A 21,937-nucleotide genomic window follows, 5' to 3' on the forward strand; every position below is an offset into this window, starting at 1 on the left:
AGGCATAATTTGGCATTAAAAAGAACCTCTATTCGTTCAAATTTTACTTTACAAAAATAATTGGAATAAAAATGGTCCAAGAGTCCAGCAACATTTTTGTTAGGGAATACAAATGGATCTTTCTTGCAACATCTGTTTATCACTCTACTGCTTAATGTCTCCCTCTGTAATTAATGGAATTAATGATTTTAAAGAGCCTTAAAATCTGGCTCTTTTTTGCCTCATTAAGACACTAAACAGCACTTCACTTTAATTTCCATGTAGGGTAGCTGAGTTTTAGCTGATGATAAGGAAAAGAAAGAAAGAAAGAAAGAAAGAAAGAAAGAAAGAAAGAAAGAAAAAGAAAGAAATATCCAGATGGAAAGGATATGTCAGGTCCTTATCAGTGCGTGGGAACGTGTAAGGTTCAAGTGTTTTCGCGCTTGGTGTCAGTTCTCTCCATCTTCTTATCCTGGAAGCCTTCCCAGCATCCTCCCCATTTAAATCTTCAGATGTTGTTAAGGCACATTCAACACTGTACAGTGATCCTGTAGTGCCAGGAGCTGTTGCCCAGAACATCTGGCAGTGAGACTGAGTAAAAATTGAGCTAATGAGCAAATGGGGATTGATGCTCTGCTAGGTTTCCAAGAAAACAGGCAGGACAGTAGAAACTGGGTGATGTTATAAAAAGTCTTGTGATGTCTTCCGCAACACATATGCATGTATGGCTGGAGCATTTGTAGTGGGATCTGTTATTCTGCACAGTCAAATTTCTCTTACTGGAAATCGATTCATATGTTTTCCATTCCATATTGTGATAGCTGAGGTTAGCTAATTTCTACAATCACTACAAAACAAACATAGCTGTAATTAAAGCCCTGCAAATGAGGGTGGATAAACCCCCACAAGCGTCGCCTCCATCATGCTGAAATGTGTCAGAATGGCTGCATGTGTAATTATACAGGCCACTGACTGAGTAAGTGGGCCCACATCGTTGGAAAGTGCCCTTTTTCCACAAACACAAACACGCTAAATCAAACTGATGAAAGAAGAAGAAGGAGGAGATCGTGAAAGAGACTCTGCAACTGTGAGATGTGGAGGGAAAGTCTGTGTCTGAAGGAGGAGTGAGATGCTGGGTGGTTAGAGTGTGATTGGCAGGGGAAGCAATCAGTGGCGTGAGAGTCCCGGAGAAGTCTAATTAGCATGTTCTCCTTTTAGAAAGCTTGCCTATTTTTGCTCCTCTTCTCCGGCCTTTCTTTAGGGCTTTTTTTTTTGTTTTGAAAAAAATACAAAAATAAAAACAAAAATCAGATGCCCCTTGTGTTCTGACTGAGTATCTCCTGGGTCTCCCTCCTTCTGCAACCCATAACCCATGTTCGAATCCATACTGCGTGAACACTCATTCTGTTCAGCTTTTCAATTGTGGAAACATGGAATTTCTCTTAAAATAGGCTTTCTATCTGAACAACCAGGGACTTAGGCAGCAACAGAGGAGATAGTATCTCCCCACTCTCCATTTCTTCCTCTTTCTTTGACTTCATCAGCCTTCTTCCTCACTCCCTTCACCTCCAAATCTCTGGACAGCGAGCCCAAGATGTTTTACCCTAAAGTGTTTCAAGAGACTCAAGATAAAGGAGACAAGTTGAACCCTTTCTTTGCTTTGATTGTGTATCAAACACTTCAACTTTGTTGAAGTTGTTTGGTCAAGTGAACACACAGTTGTAGATGTTTTTGATATGTTCCAGCAGAGCCAGAGGGCCAGCGTTGCATGGTGCCTATACTGAGCGGGAGGCCTAACAGCGGTTATGATGCCATTGTCAATTTTTTTTTTTCATTTATGAAAGCTTATTAAGAATGACTGAACCCTTTGACACTGAAACAAATTGTTCACAACAGCTTCTTCACACTGAGGCCATGGCTTAGGGGCCTCTTGGACCCCTGGGCCTGGTATAAGTGTTCAGCGATCCATCCATGGGTGAAATGAATGGTTTCTGAGAGAGGACTGAAGGAAACTCATCCTTGCTTTTTTTCTTGCCACTTCACTTATACATACATACAAACACCACAGAGCTTTCCATTTATAAATGTGTTAGAAAAAGCATGAATACCTGACTCACATTCAAACATGTGAGGCCCAAAGGAGTTTAGTCACGGAGCCAAAGCACTGCCAAATACATGTTCAAATTTATAGCGATTCTCGCAAAACACATTAAATACAAACATCGTAAAGTGGAGTGTGGTAGAAGCTGAATTTCCAACCAGCTTGATAAGTCATCATTTCAGTCTGTATCTATCAAACATCCCCTCGGCCATTTAAATATTGCACATCATGCAGCGCTGGGCAAGGACCCTAGTGCACAAACTGTCGACAATAACAGACAGAGCTGCTGAGGCGAAACCAGGAGGGAAGTCGGTTGCAGTGAGGCGAGATGATACTACTGCTGAATTCCTCGGAGCGTAACGAGGGCCACATCAAGCAGAAGAAGAGGAAGACGTCGGTGATGGGAGCAGAGTGGCAATGAGTCAAACATGGGTCTTGCTAATTATAGTCAGGCATTGACAGGCACATTGCCACTGGAGGTAACAATATCTAATTACTAATTGGATATAATCACCATAAAAAGTGAAGGGGAGAGCAAAGAGGCTGATGTGATTCATGTCTGGGGTTAATTGGTTAACAGGCGACCCTTCAGAGCTGCCTTCACATATGCTCCATACAAATTGGGTTGATGATTACAAAGTGTAATTTGTGGTATAATCTCCCCTTATGATGTTTCGTAAGCAAAGGCATTTTTCAGTCTGTTATCATCGTTCTTGTTTGATTTGATATGATTATTATGAGAGGCATCCCGCCCACTGAAGTGTCCCTAGGCAGCAGCGTTGCATCTCTCCAGAGCCGATTGAAAAGGAAAAAGAAAGGAGAATTTCCCCACAGGGTCCAGTGAAATGCCACTTTAATCTGGAATCACACACACTTCCCTTAAAGCTTCCCTGTGGATTTTTCTCATAAATAAAGAAAAGTTTTGTTTACACTCAGCCGATAAACTTGACCATAGTCCGCTACTTTATCCAGGGCTAGATAAAGAATTTATAAACTTAGAGATACAGAAGAAATCAGAATAAACATACAAACAGGCTGGATAACAGATTTACTAAGTGATATGATTCAGTGAAGCTTCATGAAGGATTTTTCTACTTGTTGTTTTACCAAACTGTCAGTGGAACAATTTGTGAACAACACAAACACTCACTGGGCAATAGCAAAATGGTCCCCAGACATCACTGTGAGGAATTAAATCGTTCAAAAACAACAGCAAACAGAAAAACACTGAAACTACAATTAAATTAAAAGACCAGAATCATACCGTGAGTGTGTGCGTGTGTGCATATGTGTGTGTGTGTGCGAGGGATGAGGGGCTTGGGGGAATAAAGTGAACAACTGTACAGTTGCTATGGTGATATTTGGTTAGAGAAAATTCAGTGATAGATTGAGTCAGCGGAGAGAAAGCAAACAGAGAAGGAGGAAAAGTGGCGAGTAAATCACTCTGTGGCTTAATAAAATCAAGCGTGTGCATGTTTCTGCAGGCATGTGCATGAAAGACAACATCGCTACAAATACTAAGTGAGTCCAGATAGAAGTAAACTAGTGAAGTGAACAACATGAGTGATCTTGGAGCCAGACAAACGATGAAATGATCCCTTTCCTCAAGGCTGAAGCTCAGCTGCTCGGCTGAAAAAGAGAAACCCATGCAGGGAAGTTTTTAGCTGAGAGGATTCTCAGTTATTCTCTCCTGGTGGCATGGACCCAAAACAACTCGTGTTGTCAGGCCAGTACAAACACACACTGCCTACAGCCTTTACTGAACAGGCAACAGTCTGACCTGTAGTGGTGAAGGGCACACACTGCATACTGCACTCAATGGCAGTTTGAAATGAGTGTGTGTGTCTGTATGTATGTGTGTGTGACAAGCAAAGAGATCTGTAAAGAAAAATAAAGAAAAGAAAGATGGACAGCAACAGATCTAGAGACAAACAGGAGCCACGTGGACAGAACAGGAGATGGATGTCAGAGACAAGGCTCGGCAGTGTGTGTGTCTGTGGGTGTGCGGGTGGGTGGCATCGAAGTAACACCAAATCTCCAGGCCAAGAGTTGACACTTTGCACACTCAGCCAGCCAGCCACCGTGGGCCTCACCGAACAGGCGCGTGTCCACAACGTGGAGACAAACTGTCACTTACACAATTAAACAGAGGGAGGACTGACAGCTTCACCTAATAAACCTTCTGGCATCACTGTGTATGTGATGTTTTGCCGATAGAAAGAAAAAAAAACATCTTGAGGTACATATTTCTAATGTGTAACAACTTAACAAGGTCCTACAACTGTGTGACTAACCCCTCATGTCCACTAGATACGGATATACTGTGTCTTTGTTGTGGTTCAAATATCCACTGGGAGCGTTTCAGAAATGATCTTCTCAGAGTCTGTTCTTCAGCAGAGTCGTTTAGGAATGCAGCTAATGATTATTTTCATTTTTGATTAGTCTGCTGGTTTTCTTCTTGATTAACAAGATTAATCATTTTGATTATAAAATGCTGGACAGGAATGAAAAACGCCCTTAATAGCATGCTAGAGTCCAAAGTGATGTTGTCACATTTTATTCTTACATTAGTTATTGTATTTTCTGAATAGTGCATATTAGCCACAGTAAAAACCTTCCTTCTCCAGCTTCTGTAAAGCCAGTCAGTAAGAAATTAATTAAATCAATAAATATGAATCTCCTGTCAATTTTTACTAAATGTAGATACTTCTTTGCAGAAGTGAATTTCATGTGTCAGGGATGAGCAAGAAAACATCGGGCCTGTTTCACAAAAGGAATGAAATAGTCCTAGGGTGCTCTCGCATGCTAACATATGGTCTGCAAGCATGATGTTTGTTTGTACTAATGAAACGTGTCAAGATGAAAATGAACGGAAATTAACTCATGTTGCAAACTGCAGCTCGCATGTTGGTGAAGAGCGCCCCAGGCCTGTAATGATAGTAGAGTAATAGCAAAAAGTTGGGCTCAGGGCACAAGTGAGACTCTCCAGTCGCAACAAAATGCAAAGGATCACACAAGATGGAGCTGAAACAAGACTTTGAGATGAAACTGAACAAAAGGCAGTGGAAAACATAAATGATTATAGCCTGGACTTCAAGTAGTTCACTCTATGTGTAGAATTATAACTGAGTGCCACTTTATTATGATTAAGAAAATCCACTTATGTCACTTAGACAAATTATAATTTGCCTACAATCTCTCTCTACCTCTTCCTCTCTCACATACACTCAGACGCACACAAACACACACTCAAGTACACACTCAAGTACACACTGAGCTATTCAAATACAGACCCTGACAGCCACCCGGGTGGAGATTGGCTTCACGCGATCAATCGTGTCACTTGTGGGAACTAAACTGTCTTCTGACACTGATAAAAACAACAATGAGGCAGTGACTCAGTGGAAGAGAGAAGAAGAGGGACGACAGAGGAGGGAAAGAGCTGACATGAGATATATCAACAGCAGAAAACAGCGGAAGACAAGACACGATGAATGTGAGGAATAAGGGCAAAGCTTAGAGAAGGGACAAGGCAGACAGCTGGGAACTACTGCCGATTGAAACAGCACAATGATCAGCTCATTACCACATCATCTCTTCTATCATCTCCCTGCTGATTTTTCACACACCGGAAAAGACTATGACTGTTTGCTGTCTTTAGGTCATCTGCGTCTTCACACGATGGCTGTAAAGAGAGAAAATGGCACCTGTATTGACTATGGATCACTGATTTAATTAGCAGGATGACATCTCTCTCTCTCTCTCTCTCTCTCTCTCTTTCTCTCTCTCTCCACCTGCAGCTGCCTGTCAGTGTTTAATGGGCCGTCGCCCTCAGACTATCCAGTTGTAGCCTCATTATGTAGAAGACAGATTTATAGCCTGTAAATCAGGCAGCAAATACAAACAAGGAACTTTAAACACTGATATTAAAAGAGAAGTCATATGAAACAAGTGCTAGCCTTGAGGTTGCTTCATGCACATTAAGGCTAATACTGTGCTCACTGATGTTATATGAAGTGATGGTGTGTGTATGTGTGTGTGTGTGTGTGTGTGTGTGTGTGTGTGTGTGTGTGTGTGTGTTGGTCTGCCTCTGGCCTGCCTGCTCTTCTCTTGGCAGTAAATGCATGTCTTATATATCTGTCATTTGTTGTGTGCCTTGTTGTTGTGCCTCTGATCGTACGCCTCTCTAGTCTCGTTAGTGAATTAAACATCAAAATGCATTACACGCCACTCACATACATGCATATATGTACTGCAACATGCACTCACACACACACACACACACACATACACACACACAAGGGATATGAATGAGCTCATTAATGAGAAATGGTGCAGAGAGCAATCTCCAAGCGAGCTCACTGGATTAAGGGATACTGTGATTTTTGATGATGAGATGTGTAGTTGATTATGGATATGATGCTGTTCCATATGTACCAGTTATGAGAAGATGAGTACTTCTCTTGACTATTTTAGAGAGTGATAAGGGTTATGGCGTGGCTTGAAATACGCAGTATTATACAACAACTACAAACAAACAGAACCATCATAGTGAGAGGACGCACACCACTGGTCAAAAACGTACTCACATCCTTTCCTGAAGTTCTGTAGCACAACAATAAATATGCAATAAAAATACTCCACTATATGTAAGACTCCTGCATTCAAAATCCTATTTAAGTATTATCAGCAAAATATTTGTATGTATTTTGGTATTCGTTGCATTTCTGGATCTAGGGTGTGGTTCCCTTAAGGGTGCACTTTCTCCTTCAGCAGTGCCCTTCAGGGCCACCATATTCAACAGTTATTTTAATGAGAAGTATACAGGGAAAATGTCTCTGGTATAAGTCACAGAGATCTAATAAGGGGCCCTATTCAGACGATATTTAAGAGGTTTCAAGCCCAAAAGATTGGGATATGCTTTTAAACATTTTGCAATGTAGTGTATTTTATATATTTTTCATATGTTTTTATGTAAAATCTCTGAAATCTAATTGGTAACCAGCTGCAGTGGTACAGTATTTTCCTCTGAAAGTAAGCCAGTATAAGTACACAGTAGCATAAAATGCTAAAATATTTTCCACCACTGACAAACACACAGCATACACAGTGAAATCAAACCGAGCAGACACAGGTGTCAGGTCCTTAATCCTTCCCTGCTGCGCTCTAATTAACAGTGGAGGAGCGATCCAGTGTTCAGATGCATTTACACTGCACCTCTGAACACCACACGCCCTTTCATCAGAACCCAACTTTCATCATCAAACACAGCATTTAATTAGACTGACTAGGATATGAGGCTTGCTTTTATATGCATGTGTGTGGGCCCCCCCTCTCTGACATGAGCTGCAGCTGAACCTTTGTTGTATTCACACAGAGGCCAAGCGGGTGCTTTCAGCCTGCGAGAGTATCATCACTTCCTGGGTGCTCCGCCATCTGACTGGAGGTCTCTGTGGCTGCAGTTGTTGGCCACCATTAGGAGACACCAGCGGTGATAGCTCCATCTCTGCTCGGTGGTAATTGAGCTAAACGGTTGTGAGAGAGGCTGAGCTGTTCAGTGGATAGTTGACTTTGTCGAGAGGTGGTGGAGAATCCCACTTAGAGTAACAGGAATCTGGGCTTCGCACTGTGCCTATACCAAGCCAACACAAATGGCTACATACAGAATGTAAACACATGCAACTACTGCTCTTTACTGCACATAAAGAGCGACCTCTTGTATAAGACCCAGGAGCTAAACTTTTAAGCTTCAGAAAACAGAGTAGAATAGAAGTTTCTTGTCTTCTGTAAATAGTAACATCTGTTATAAGTTAGTTTCTTTTGTATGTGGTTGCGGTGTGTTGGGAGATGCTATACATTTCTAAACTACATACACTACATAATCTACAGTAACTGATTTCCTCCTTTAATTCCAACAGACATGAGTCAGAATTCCTTCAGCCACTGGAGGGCGCTGTCACTTGGACATGAACAAATGTTACTTTTGAGTATTTGCTGAAACAATAGATAATTCCTTCTTCCTGGGAAGTCAATCTCTTTTCACTGGACAGTATCTTGTTTATTGAAAGCTCCTGTTTTCATTACATTACAATAATATGTGAGCTGTGCTGGAGAAATGGACTTTACTGTTACCCGTTCCATCCTTGGACTGGCACAATAAATCTGGATAAGGGAAGTGCAGCCTCATATGGTGCCTTTGAGCCAGGCCTTTAACCACTTATCCCCCATCTGCTCCAGCGCTCTAGCTCAGAGCAATCAGATTAGACTGTGGCTGTACTGGGCAGCTTCCAGGTGTGAAGAAGAGAGCATTGCTCTCAGTGAAAATTACCTGGATAAATAAAGGTAAAGAGATGAGTTTCTATCGAAGGTGCCTGCATGTCTTAGCAATCCTGCAGAAGATCAGTGTCATTCCTGCTTTTTCTGTCTCATCACAGACACGTCCAATTAGGAAAACATCGCAGTCAGGAATTAACTAAATATAAAATACCACATTATGCACAAAAGGGACAAAAACAAGAAGACCTTTACCGAAGAGGTAGAGCTAAAAATAACGACTGAAGAAGCAGACATGCAGAGAATAATTGCTGGCTAAGAATATCTTTAGCGTTCTCTCTCACTTTTCCTGTTTGCTGCCGACATTTCCGTCTCGTTTCAGCGGTGAATAATTATACCCGCTGTTTCACTGCGCTTACAAAATCTGATTTTCACATGATGCAGTTTTAAAAGGATGCAAGTCAACTATTACCATGCTGTCATAAAAGTTTAAGAAAAAAAAAAAAAGGGAAACCACAAAAACTTTTCAGGTCATCTATCACCTGCCTCCCCACAGTCCCCATTTTACCCCCAGTTTCCCCTGTGTGGTTATTAAAGCTTTGACGTGAGAACCAGGCAACTGGCTGTTAACATACCTGCACGTTAATCACTGCGACATCACCACGGAAACCAAGGAGGACAGGCCCCAGGTGGCCATCTCTTTCTCTCTCTTTCTCTCTCTGACACGCACACACACATACAAACAGGACAAGGAGGTGTACTTTCATAACTACAGCTGTTACACATGCATGTGTGTGACAAACCATATATTACATGTTCCTACACTAAACTGGGGGACTTAAAGTGCTGATATTCTGCACATAGACCAGAGCTAAAAAAGACCAAAAACATTATTTACTCTGCTGTAACTAAACATAAACTGAATTTAGGGAAATGTTACTCTTACTTGTTTGTGATGAACTGAACAGTAATATAAGCATGTGTGTGCCTCGCCTTTAGCATAAAAACATCATTAAGCTCCCAATGCTTTACACATCCTTCAAATTACAATCAGCACCCACAGGATTTGATAATAATCACCTCATTGATAAATCCCTCAGTTGATGAGAACCAGGAGTGCAGCTTTACACAAGTGCTTATAGGCCGTGTGACGTCAACAAGCAAACAAACCCAGAAAATTGCAGAATGCACATCCAGCCTATGGAGCACATAAGAGAGACAGATAGCTAAAGCCCATAGCAGCATGGGACATAATTACACACGATAATCCTCTGTGGCCATCTGTGATAATAATGTGTCTGGAGGATGTATGGGATGACAAAATGCTGTTTCATAGATCAAGTTTGTCTAATTACATTTTGTGTAATCATTTGTGCCTTGATCGTAGCAATAAGTACTCTATAATATAATCACTACACTTACAATGCCAACATGATATGTTTTTGACGTAAGGAGTCAATATTAAACCCCAAGAAATGTTTGTGCAGAGAGTAGTGATATTGAAGGACAGACTCCATAAATGTTTATAACTGTGAGAGCAAGAGTGAAGCTTTAAACCAAAACGAAATTTATCTTTGGTGTTTGTTCTGACTTGTGTGCTTATTTGGTTAAAATGACCAAAAAAAGAAGAAATATTTTGTTTGTTTTTCTGCAGTGACAGCAGCACCAATGTTAGTGTTCTCCAGAGTGCATGATTAAAGTATTGGTGCAATTTCTGTATATTTGCGGTCTGCAAATGGTTCTTAATAACAATTTTTAAACAAGCACACAGGCAGTTCACCAGCTAGGGGTGGGGGGCAGTTGTTAGCCGTTGCTACGTTTCACCTCTGATTTAAACATTCCTTATGTTCTACTTCAACAGTGTACTCCCTGCTTCTCGTAAAAATCTACATCTGCTCGTATAAGTGAAGACTTTTAACATTTAATGTAAACGTATCCAAAAGACTGGGTGGGTTCTAGACTCTGGTTGGGCAACTTCTTGTCAGTCAAATCTGGCAACACGTCCTCTCTTCCCTCTCATAAGTCTGAAACTTGCAGGCGGGTTGTCATTTACATATTTAACTTGTGTGATTAGACACCAATTTCTTCTTTTGTCCATACAGCCCATGTAATTTATTTCCAGAGTGATGTTTCCACAAATCTTTTTCAACTGTAGCTCACTATAATTATATCATACTGAATAGGGAGGCAGTTGACAAGTTGACAAGTGGAATACAAACCTAACAGCATGATTCAAGAGTTCCCAAATGCTGAATGTTGTTAAGAGACAGATTTTTAAATTGTGAATGCTACAAGACCAACTCCATGTGGGAGTTTTCCCCCCTATTGTTGTATCAGGTTTATACAGGACTATGATATGCTCCGGGCAATGTCGCACCACCATGTCTCCTTGCAACGCCAGGCCCCCAAACATCAGCCCAAATATGCCCAAATGTCCACTGGTAACATTAATGAGGCTGTTAGCAGAAAGCTTAACTGTAGATTCAATATATTATATATTTCCTTACACACAAAGTGAGCAGAATCCAAATTTCAGTTTGACTTTAAGGTGTGTGTGTTATCTAAATACGTAAACAGATGTTCTGGTGTCCTCTGTCCTTCTGCTAAACGCCTCTGTGTGCGTGTACATATTGTGATGTCATGTGTCCTAAACCCTCTGACATTCAACTGTGTGTGTGTGCTTGCGTCTATCTTGCGTGCACTAACGTGTGTGTGGATTATGTCAGATGCCCTGTAGCTGGCAGAGAGACCGCTTTGGCCCCTGATGTTTCTGTCCAGCATCCAAATAGCAGACGATTACCGCTGTGCCACTTGATCGTTTGTGTGTGCGTGTATGTGTGTGTGGATGCAAACGTGTGTCCTTTACTATTTACGTCTCTGCAATTACATAAGCAACACAGCTGCTCTCTGCTTCTTTGTCTTTCCTCAGTACAAGTGCTGAATATACAGCTCTCCTCCTGCCACCAGCACAAGCTACACCGAGTTTACGAATTTACGCCTTCTATCCAACCACAAACCCCCTCAGCTGTACTGTAGCAGTTGTTGACTGAAAGCTTTCAGTTCATCTAAGAGATACGCAGCATTAAGATGAAGCGAAAAGATCAACAGCTGGCCTGTCAGTGGGCTGCTAATCCATGAGGTGTTAGTGATATGGGAACATCCTGGTATGGCTTATCCATACACTGAGGGAAATATCACTGATGATGAGATGTGTGGGTCTTAGATAAGATGAACCTCTGACCTATGGCTGTAAAATTCACTAGAGCTAAACATATATTGCTTCAGAGTGGCAATCCCTAAGCTTTAATTGTATTTTTAATCCTCCTGCATCGAGTGTGTCTGTGAATGTACACGTGACTGGTCACAGCCATAAATGGACTAAAAGTCCAATGTGCATACTGATAAGATGGAAAATCAGTATTTTAAAAGCTTAGAAAACTACATCAACTATTTTTGGAAAGAAGAAGTAATATCCAAAATGAAAAAAAAATGGAGGAGAAATTCCTCTTGTAGAGGACATGTTTTTTGTCTGCCATTTGGATTTACTGTTATTTGTTTAGACGATGACAAACAAGTACAATATCTGTGCTGAGTTTTCCTTAGGGCTCTAGCCCTAACCAATGTAATTATAATGATATTATTCATTATTTGCCTTTGTAAGTAATAATAGCAATGGGACTAAGGCAGTACAAGTGCTAAATAAATAAATAAATAAATATAAAATACTTCACATAACTTTCTCAAACTCTCCACACAAAAAAGTTAACATGTTAAAGTGCAAATGTGCCACACACTGACGAGAAAGTCACTATACAAATTCAAAATACAAATATGTCATTTCCTGAGGAGAACATGCTGAAAATCGCATGCATGAAATCTGCTTACTTTATCTGAAGACCAATTCATGCAATGACAATAAAAAGTCATTTCAAAAATCATAATCACAACATAATCTATCATTTTGCTGCCCTACTCTGCCCTGGCCTTTTATCCCCAAGAGGCTTAATGCATAGGGATATTAGACTAAAATCCTATATATATGTTTTTTTTTCCTCTGCCGCTGTCAAATCATAGTGAAGATTCCCATTAAGAATATGTACACAGTCTCGTTTGGCTGTACAACCCTGGAATGAGATGCATGAGGTGATAACCTGTCGTGACATTTACATGATAAAAAATAATGAGGACATAAGAATGTGGTAGAAATACATATCCTTACATGTGACACATGACACATAATCAACCCACTCAAGACACAAATGTTCAATTACACAGTGTGAATGTACGATGATTTCACACATCAGTTTTAATATGCTGCGGCTGAACTGATTGATCATTTGATAAGGCGGCAGCAATGTCGGTGGCGCCTCTGCTGGCTTGATTGCGTTCAAAACATTTAGAGAATATTAGAGGTTTGGGGGTTTGGGCTGATCTATTCTTGTCAGGCTGGGCGTCTCAGACAGGGCTGACTAATGATCTGACGGCCTTGGCCACGGCAGGAGGGATCAGTGACAGCTTAATGAGGCCACAGGGCTTCTGTGCTTACAGAGATAGAGGGAGAAGGAGGAGGGTGCCGTGGTGGGAGACACTGACAGGAAAAAGGAAGTCAAAAATGAGCAGAAAAGAAAACCCAGACAAGAGTAAAAGAGTATAGAGGAGAAAAGACAAAGCAAAGCAGAGGAACAAAAAAGAGAGAGATAAATGAGAGTGCAGGGAGCATGCAGTTAAAATTAATGGATGGTGTAAGGTGTCCCACTGATGTCCTCCCACTCCTGACACGCCTGAGAATCACTGTATATGTGTGTGTGTGTGCTTGTGGAGCATCCCCAACTGCTCGGTGCGTTTAATTATCAAAAAGTGACAACTCTAGCGGGAGTTTTTTTGCCTCTTATTTATCCTCCTCCTCCTCTTCCTGTGTTGGTGTGAGATGAGTCACCCGCAGTAACAGTTAGGAAGGGCCGTCCCTCCTGTCGTCGCTGCTGGAGATGGGAGCACTACAGGGTGCGAGGTAGTTAGGCCTGTATCAGCACGTTCACACCAAGTGACAGTCAGAGGAAGTTGGCAACCAACAGAACAAGTGGGAAGAGGATTTAAAAACGGAAGAGGGGTTAGGAGAGTGAGGATGGGTGAGTGATGGAAACATTAATTGATCAGATGTATTGTTCGTTTGTTTTTAAGTTTAGCTCATTCCCTTAAAATTATTATTATGCTACTGCTAAACAGGAAAGAAAAGGGGCTCTTGGGTTGGGCTGCTGTTTCCATAACCTGTGTTGTTGGATCTCTGGTAATTAGCGACTCATTTCAGGGCCATTATTTATCTTATAGTCTCACAGTAGTACTCAATTTTCAAAACTGTTCTTGAAAGTGTATTCAGAGAAATCTGACAGGTAACAAGCCGTTTGTGTTGATGGATTACCAAACTGAAGACTGAGAAAGAAAAATGACTGCTAACCATTAGCTGTTGACAATTTATCATAGTTGGTATTTTAAAATAATCAGGAGTCAGAGGGGAGAGGAGCAGTGATGTGCATGGACCTGTACCTTCTTCTTCAAGTATTTCCCTGTTCTGTTGGCACATTGTGTAGCACAGCAAATGCCACAGAGTCCACTAATTTTCTGCAGATGGAAAAGCAACAGTACAGGTCATGTAAATGTGGTCGACTCAGTTATTTCTTTCTCTAAAATGGTGCAAGTCAGTAACTGTGTATGGGAGATGTGTCACTGTTCTCTACCTGAGACTTCAAAGTAGGACGCCGACTGTGGCTGTTCTCTGGGGAGACAATCTTGAGTCATAGCGTCATATAACCCCCCCCTACCCAAATATCCTCTGGCAAAATACGGAAGGTGCACACAGAGGAGAGCTGAAGTGCACACACATTCCTGCAAACATAAATGTACACACGCATGTACCACTAACTACCTAAATACACCCAGGGGACTCAGCCACAGGCCCTGAGACATTTTTTTCCTTAAATAGAGCATTACGTAATCTGCAAGTGCTTCATGAACCAGTGAGTGAGGACACGGGGGGAAAAAGGGTGAGGAAGTAAGACGGGGAGTGGGGGAGAGAGACCTGTGAGGTGACATTCCCAGTGGAGCAGCACAAACTGAGGTGTCTTTGTTAGAGAGACAGAGGCAGACAGAGACCTCAGTGTGGCACCTCACCACTGGCGCCTCATGGAGACAACTGATTACACTGTTTAGGCTGTACATTTACCTGAGAAACATGGCTGCTTTTACAGCATTGGCCATTGGGTCGAATGCTTAAAGCAACTATGTTTACATTTACACTTCTTGTGGCAGAATAAACCATGATATTTGTCTTTCAGAAGCAAAGACAGATGTACTCTGTTAGCCTAATCTGTTGGATAAAACAATGCAGGTTTTATCTTGGGTGAAAATGATGGTATTTTAAATTTAACCAAAATTTTAATCGGTCAAATTTATTTAAAAATAGTCATGAAACTCTTTAGTGTGGGCGTGCTGGGAGGAGTTGGTCGAGGTGAATGATGCATCAATGAGCAAAAGCCTTCTACAGTAAACATGTCAACAGGTTGTGATTCACTTTCACAGAAGCAAAGCTGGTATGTGACACCTCTTAGCCGGGTTTGAATATCATCATTCACATGGGAAAGCAACGTGTATTTTTGGACTGAAATGCAGCAAAAACCTGCTACATCCATTCCTCCTCCTCCCACCTCCCCAACTCTCCTGTGGTCCCTCCCCGGTGGTGACATTAAACACTGAGATGCCTCTGCCTCCAGTCTGAGGAATAGGTCAGCTCCCTCGCTGCCGTCTGCCCGCAAACACGCACTGTTTACCAGCCTGTCTGTGATTATACACACACACACACACAAATGCAGGGGCAGGCGTGAGTATATGCAGAGGCTCGCACATGTACCAACACACATATATGATGTATGCACACACTTTGTGCACTGTAGGTTTATATATTATTCATAAAACTCTCATCAGATAAATTCAATTGAATGACTTGATTATCCTGAAGTGGTAAATAATAAATAATAAATAATAATAATCTTGCTATCTACGGGTCCAGAAGATACTAAGCAAAACCATCTTAAAACCTCAGCCTGCTGCAACTTAAAACAACCGCAGTGAGAGTGGTGTGATCCAAAACAATAAAGCTGTGGGCCGTAAAGCCAAAACAATGAGCTGAAAGATGCTAAAAAGTCCCATAGAGTTGAGGGGAACTGCAGAGTCAGGTCATAATTCTCTGTGGTTTTATCACTACAGGTGACCCATTTCACGTTGCACAGATCCATGTTCTTCACTCTTAATATAAAAATATGGAGTAAAGCAGCAGCTTTAAGCATCTGTTAGTGAATATATTGTTTCTTGCGCTGGACTGAAATGTTCGGTGAAAAGAGAAGCGCTCAGCGTGGACGTGCTGTTGCTGACCAAATACTTTTCACACACACATAAACGCCACAGACTGTAGGCGGAGAAAGATTAAGACAGGACACACCTGCACTGTATGAGTGTATGTGTGTGTGAAAAGTATTTGGTGTGTGTGTGTGTGTGTTTGTTACAAAGAGTGTTGAGAAGTGCATTTATGACAGCAAAGCAAGTCTTATGTCCCTGGTCAGTCTTTGCTGTAGCATTTGTGATGACTGAACGACAATGAAAGCAAACTGCAGAAGTTGCAGGAAAGAAGTGATGAAATTGAAGAAAATATGAAGAATGGGGGCACAGGGAAGGGAAGGGGGGAGGGAGGGAGCAATGATAATCATGACTCCACTGCTATACTTTTGCAGATTTTACAGAATTACACATACCTGACCTGACTGTTATCATTATTAGCAAATCAAACCAAAAATGAGTCATAATCTTCTCATTTATTACTGAGTCAGGCAACAAAGTGAGTCTCACTATCAATTCTGGATTCATTAAAAACAAAAAGAGCAAGAGACACAGCCGCTGCAGTGGCATTTAAATGAGAAGTGAATACATGCTAATGTTAAATCCACTTCTGTTATCCATAATCTCCATGCACTCCAAGGCATTGTTATGCACATTAATCATCAACGACAAAACCCAATTTAAGCTTTATGAAATTATGCTCAGCAGTGAGGTGTTGTTCATGAGAAGCCATTAAGTTCTTAAATCAGGTTAGGCTCTGTGGTGCGCTTCCTCATCTCAAACACTTCCCAACAGGCCCCTCCCGAGTCTTTCACCTGCTGAGGATGCATGTTTTATGACTATTCATTTTCTACACATCACCTCAGTGGGAAGCAGGATCTGGCACCATCATTAGTCTGTCTGCGCTAAATGAGCTTCCATTCATTCAGCAATTACATCCAGAGATGAGTGCCTGTGTGTCTGGAATGATTAAAGATAAAATAAGTGAAGATGTGAAGACGTGAAGACGTGAAGCGCAACATAAAAGATTCTGTTGTCGTCTCATGGAGAGTTGGATAAGGATTTCAAGTCAGGTTAGAGGACTTTTTATCGAGCGGAAGGAGCGCAGACTAGCGAGCACATAAAATAATCAGTTATAAATGAGGAAAGTCAAAGCTCTAACTGGTATGAGCCACTTAAAAAGTTTCCCAAAAGTGAGATCTGAAAAAATGGACTAAGCTCTTGAGGCAAACAGTTAGCTCAACTTAAAAGATCTCAGAATAGTTTAGTGTGAGGAGTGCAGTGGGTCATAATAACAACAGAGCATGCCGGCCCGAGAGAGGTAAACATGTCAGGGAGGCTAAACTCCTCGAGAGTCCACCTTTCTTAGCAACTCCTCTCTTCAGTAACACTGCGGCAACAAGCTCTGGCTCAGACTGACATTTCTGGGGCAGCTATCAGCGTCTGTGTGTGTCTGAAAGAGCAAGAGAGACAGTGAGTGTACCTGAACGAGTGATGTTCCTCAAGACACTAACACATTACATTGATACAAGATTTTGGCTAAAACAAGCTGACTTGAAGAGACAGGAAACAAAGCGATCATGATTATTAATAATGTGCTGAAGTCTTGATTGATTTGAAAGCCAGGAACCTTTTATATGCCTTAGCCACTGCATGTAATTTGGTACTGTTGCAAGTTGAACAACAAATGAATACATCCACCCATTTTCTCCAGCAGGGTAGTCTTCCCAAACCATGTCCTCTACCTCTTTCAGGGGGATCTTGAGGTGTTCCCCAACCAGATGGGGTATGTAATCGCTCCATTATGTTCTCGGTCTGTCCCAGGGTGTCCTCCCCAATAGGACATACCCAGAATACTTCCCCAGAAGGCATCCACGGGACATATTAATTAGACCCCCAAACCACCTCAACTGACTCCTTTTTAGTACCTTTTATGATGTTTAAGCTCTTCACCCAGTCTCTAAGGGTGAGCAGAGACAACCCTACAATCCACAATCTCCTTCTTTGTGTCTATACCAAAAGCCCATGACCGTAGCGTAGGTGAGGATTGGCACATAAATCCGCCAGAAAAACAAAAGCCGGTGCAGCGCCCAGATTACTGCCAAAGCCACACAAATCTGCCTGTCAATCTCACCCTCAGCCAGAAATTTACCAACTGACCAACTCAATATTACCTTTGAAAGCAGTCCTCTAAAGAATGACACTTGCAAAAGTATATTCTACCTCATCGCACTTTTGTTTGGCAGATAACCTCAACTAAATTATGATTTGTGGTCATACAGTCCTGCTCCACGCTGTAGGGACAAGTTACAATCGACAATCTAATGTAATAAAATGCCACAGCTTTTACATCAAAACACGATCAAACACAAATGACTGACACAAGTGATGAATAGCTGATGTCAGACAACAATGAAGAAGTGTTGTTGTTGTCTGAGTTTGCACCACAGAAGAAGAAAGAGAGGACCAAATCAAGTTCTGAAGGTCCAAATGCTCCTAAAAAAAAAGTGAGGATGCACTTGGCAAAGAGAAGGGCAAGTCGCCCACGCACACAAACACACACACATGCCATACGGCCCAGCAGGAGGTAAACACACATGCAGGACTTGGAGAACACACCAGCACTGGCAATCACAGCGCAACTCACACGTGTACATGTACATGGACAGAAGTGTGATTATGCGCTGTATTGATGCATCATCATAATACCGTCTTTACAGTAACTGCGTGTGTGTGTGTGTAGATTTTAAGACCACTCAGTCTCTTCATGCTCAGGCTCTCTGGCTACACTCATTATGCTGCATCTCCATTGTGCCCTGATTACTGCTCCTCCTCTTGTTTATCACAGCCTAGCAGGGAATGGCCTTTTGACACACACAACATACTACAAACCACACTTTCCTCCTCATCTCTCATGCATCTGATGCATCTTCACCCATTTTCTCCTCCATCTTCCCTTCGGGCAAAAAAGCCCTCCAGCTCCCAGACTTCTCTCTTTGCTCCACTTTTCCTTCCTGTGGGTTCATGCTAGGGGAAGTGACAATGTTGTAGATCTTCCCCTTCTACTCTCCCATTTTCCCATCTTTGCTCAACTTCTATTTGTTAGTTACTACTTCAAGTTTCCTACCGTCCCTCCCCCGAAAGATTTCTTCTCCTCTGACCACCCTCTCCCTTCTTTTCCGTCCTCATTACTGACTCCTCCACCCACTTTCTGCACTTCTTTTAAAGACCAGGACCTCAGGTGCAGCGGCTCTCTGTTCTTTTCCCATGGAGAAGATTCACTAAATTCCTCTTAATTTAATAAAACTTTGAAGGGAGCTCAGAGCCCACACCTCATATTCCCAACCTGGCCCTTAGCTTAATGCCTCAATTTCTCTCTTTAACTCTCTTTACACATGCTCTCGTTATCGTTTTCCTGCCCATGAATTTCTCTCTTTTTCCTGCAAGCCTTTCTTTTGCAGCCACACTTCCCTCCCATCTAAAAATGTCAGAAGAAGCACGTTTCAGCCCACTTCAATTTCCCCTTATTAAAAGCAGAAAATGAATTCTCATCCATGCATGACCCACTCCCATTAATTAACATTTCACGAGTAAGTTGGACATAATTGGCATGTTGATAAGCAAGATGAATGGCTCTATCAATGTTGAGATAGCATCTGTTTATCTTCGAGATATGATCAAACCATAATTAAGCTCCATAACTTAACGTGCCGGTCACACTAAGTTGGAAAAACTCAGGAACTATTTCTACATTAGCTCCATGACTCTTTAACCTAAACATGATTTGAAACCAAGCGTCCCGTGTGTAACGTAGCGGCAGTGTGGGCTTAAAATGAGCCCGAAGGTTTAATCATGGCAAAGTCCACTGATATTACGTTGCATTCTGCTTCGCTGATAATTTTTCATAATTTCTTAACTTTATTACCACTGGAACCGTCTGACCCAACTGTTATGCTGAAAGTCTCAAGTAACTCTTCTCCATCTTAATTGCTTCACACTCATTTCTTGTGCTCCTTTCTCTTGCTCCTTTTCCTCTCCAGGTCTTTGGGGTTTATTTAGGGAGAAGGCTTCTGTCATTGTCGGCCTGCGAGTGGATTTTAATGAGCTGCGCTGTTAATAAGCAAAAGGGAGATCCGCTCATCACGCATGCTGCGGAGTGTGCACAAATATATATGTGAACACAAACACACACACACACAATGGTATTACATAATCACTCTATTAAACATGTTTTCTTCAGGAAAGCACACAGAGGAGGGTGTAGGAGAGAGCTGGTGCTGTTTCATGCAGCTGTTAGGGCCATATTCTCTGTTTTATCTAGATTAACTGACGTATACTGGTACACAGAGAGCAAGAGTTTGCTTTGAAGTAACAGCGTGGCTTCAGTGATCAAACCCATCTTATGTGTAAGACTGTAGGGAAATGCTGCATTTCAAAATCTGCAATGATACACTTTCAGTTACACCTTGCTAAAACAAATGCAGTCTAACACTACTGCGTAATAAAGCCTCTCTTCATGAAGGTTATAATGTTCAGTGTTTATTGAAACTGTTTTAGAGAAGTTTTGATTCAACTGTATGATCATTTTGCTGTTGAATGTTATTGTATTACACAGAGCTGTTTCTGCTGTTTAGCCTTCCCTCATTGTGCTCTCCACAGTGCTCTCACAACACAGCATATGCACAATAATGGTGAGGGGGGCACACCCAAAAGCTGTTTCTCAGTGATAATGTAAATACATAACACTCTTTGCTTTCACTGTGTGTATCCTTGAGGCCTAACAAATTGTTGAATGCACTTCCTTCCTCATGAAACATTTACAAATACAGTTTTTTATGACTTTACCGTTGGCTCTGGGTAATTATGATTCTTTGGTATTTTCAGGCATTTGTACAGTCAAGTAATTGATTAATTTAAAAAAATGGACACATCACGTAAAGCTTATAAATATTGCCAGTGGCAGACCTTCCAGTAATCTAGTCTGAGGTAAGTATAATAAGCCAGCGTAGACAACAAAATTCCAGCTGTGAGAAGCAAATTGCCACTTTATTGGCCCACTGGCTCAGACCTTTTAAATTGTGCCCCACCCACTGCTGTGCAGGGCCGGGCGCTGCTGTAACAGAAGCAGGCATTTGCAGAAGTCAGCTGGCGGCTGCGCTACAGTACAGATGCCCCACTGAGTGTGTTTAGGTAAGGTGGCCATTTTCAGTCACGGGTAGAGCTGGATGATAGATAATAAGGGAAGAGAGACCCAAGGCGAGGAGAAGCAGACTGTGAGTGAGAGCCAACAGAGTGTTTTCCTTCCCTCTGCAGCACAGCCTGGGGACAGTCATGCAAACAGTGTTCTTCACACTCCAGCATTTAGAAGAGCTGCATTTAGGCAACGTGTGATGTTTTCATTTGCACACCCTATCAACAACACTAAAAAGAGATCGTCTGACACCGAGTGCATTACATCCCCGTGCACTCACACTCAAGCACAGGAAGAGGTGTAAACATGGCTGCGATAACAATAACAGGAGGTATTTACTGTAGAAGATGAGTTCAACGTGTTTCCAGTGTAATTATGTATTGGTGCTCTCGTGTTTATATGACATTCTCACATAAAAAGCCAGAGAGAATTAAGAGCCACAAATAACTTGTGAGTAGAAAAAACCTACCATACATTTTCTGTTGTTTAACATCCCGATGTGGCAGTAAAGGACAACATATCTGTTGAGAGCCATAAGTTTACTGTTTTCTGCCTTGGGAACAACAGGTGCATAACAGTGTGTCCCCAACAAGACCTAAAATTCATTAACTAACTAACTAACTAACTAACACACTGGCTTACGTAACCAGGCATGAGACCAATAACTGCAGATTGCAACTTGATATCCGTAATTAAATCAGCAGCTTATGTAATTGCTCATATTTTCCAGCTGTTCGGACATCTGAGACTTTAAAGCTTATTGATTTCTGATAATTAAAGAATGGGTTTTCATGTGCTTCATATCACATCACATGTTAAGGTTAACTAAGTGCAATACTGTAAAATATATGACTGCCTTAACCTGACTGTTATTTCTAATAATATATGAATTTGTTGCATTTACATTTACTAATTTGGCAGATATTTTTGGCCAAAGCAGTGTGTGAATGAGGTAAAATCGTAGCCACGATCAAGAAGCAGCCACTGAGAATTTGTTTCAAATTCCTAAT

At 41.6% G+C, this 21,937-nt stretch overlaps 1 protein-coding gene across 3 annotated transcripts in view; it reads right to left on the reverse strand.

The window, feature by feature from the left end:
- The window catches only part of prkcab (protein kinase C, alpha, b), an 83,870-nt gene that overhangs the window by 28,135 nt on the left and 33,798 nt on the right, over nucleotides 1-21,937 (reverse strand). The gene's annotated exons all lie outside the window — the stretch shown is intronic.

This window comes from Toxotes jaculatrix, chromosome 18, assembly GCF_017976425.1.
Source record: "Toxotes jaculatrix isolate fToxJac2 chromosome 18, fToxJac2.pri, whole genome shotgun sequence".
Lineage (NCBI taxonomy): Eukaryota > Metazoa > Chordata > Actinopteri > Toxotidae > Toxotes > Toxotes jaculatrix.